The sequence below is a fragment of the Etheostoma cragini genome, unplaced genomic scaffold, assembly GCF_013103735.1.
Source record: "Etheostoma cragini isolate CJK2018 unplaced genomic scaffold, CSU_Ecrag_1.0 ScbMSFa_1952, whole genome shotgun sequence".
Lineage (NCBI taxonomy): Eukaryota > Metazoa > Chordata > Actinopteri > Perciformes > Percidae > Etheostoma > Etheostoma cragini.
In genome coordinates, this window is record NW_023266060.1 from 1 (window position 1) to 1,417 (window position 1,417).

The following is a 1,417-nucleotide window of genomic DNA, read 5'->3' on the forward strand; positions in this document are numbered from 1 at the left end:
TTAGTCTACCACTACGTTCTATAACCCTACCAGTCAGATTACCACAGGAGGTAATATCTTTTGCAGCTCTTTTAAAGATTCTACCATAATACCTGCTGGAGATGCCAGGTCCTCATACATGTAAAGCATGCGCTCTACCACTGAGCTACATCCCCTCAAGATTTTCAGATGTTTCTTTAACTTTTTTCTGAGATAGACTTATCTTTATTAATCCTTTGGGATGACTCCCGGAAGGAAAATTAAATATCACTGAATAAAAGAAACCACAAGAAACCTGGGTAAAATTTGTAATGTTAATGTTGTATATGGCTTCAAAACTTGTAAATGCAACTGCGGTGGCTGGAAATCAAACCTGGGCAAAATCCTTGCACTGCTATGGTATAAATCATAATCGAAAAGTAACACACCTGTTGCCTTTCTGCTGGACAATACAATGTTCACTGTAAATCTTGTAACACAGACTGAAAATAAATGTTAAGAGGATTTGAACCTGCGCAGGGAGACCCCAATGGATTTCTATGCCTTAACTACTCAGCCACAACAACCTGAAAAGCAGTGCGATACTGTTTGCGCAAATGTTCATAAACTTTTCATTTGGTACGTAGTAGTTACCAGACACGGGCAAAGAACAAATCGTAGTGCACTGCCTGTGTCTGTGGATCCTCGTGGAGGCAGCTTGATTGATTGATATGCTCCCTTATTTGTGCCATAACAGAGATCTAATGTTTTCACAATTTTCACTGAAAATCTTGTAACACATCTGGGCATTGAGACTCAAAATGCACTCTACCACTGAGCTGCAGCAAGGAGGTTACTACAACATCGTGCTATTCAAACTTGCTCAAAACCTTCTCAATTGCTGAGTAAAGCAGACACTTAAGACATCAATTTTATTGCCTTTTAACACTTGCTGCATTATTTCATTTTCAGAATATGAGCTTTTGCAGCTCTTTTACAGATTGGATAATAACACTTGTTGGAAATGCCGGGGATTGAACCCAGGGCCTCATAGATACAAAGCATGCACTCTACCACTGAGCTACATCCCCTCAAACTTTTCAGATTTTTTTAAAAACTTTTTTCTGAGATCATTGAATAAGAGAAGAAACCTGGGTGAAATATGTAAATATGTAGCAAAATGCTTGCACTCTTATGGCATAAATCATAGTCAAAAGGTAACACATCTGTTGCTTTTCTGCTTGACATTACAACACTCACTGCAAATCTTGTAACACATCTGGGCATTGAGTAATGCATTGGTGGACGAGTGGCTTCCAGTACCTATGAGATAAGGTGTCCTGACCAAACATAACATGTGTCACACTCCCTCGTGGCCTCCCTTGCCTCATCAGGGGTCTTAACAGAAGAAAAGCATGAGCCTGTGGAAGCTTCAGGAAGTCCTCACAAAAGCCTTTAG

At 39.9% G+C, this 1,417-nt stretch overlaps 1 non-coding gene across 1 annotated transcript; it reads right to left on the reverse strand.

Moving 5' to 3' along the window:
• Positions 1-977: 977 nt before the first annotated feature.
• trnat-ugu lies at positions 978-1,049 on the reverse strand. The gene has a single exon. It is a non-coding gene; the product is annotated as a tRNA-Thr (tRNA).
• Positions 1,050-1,417: the final 368 nt, after the last annotated feature.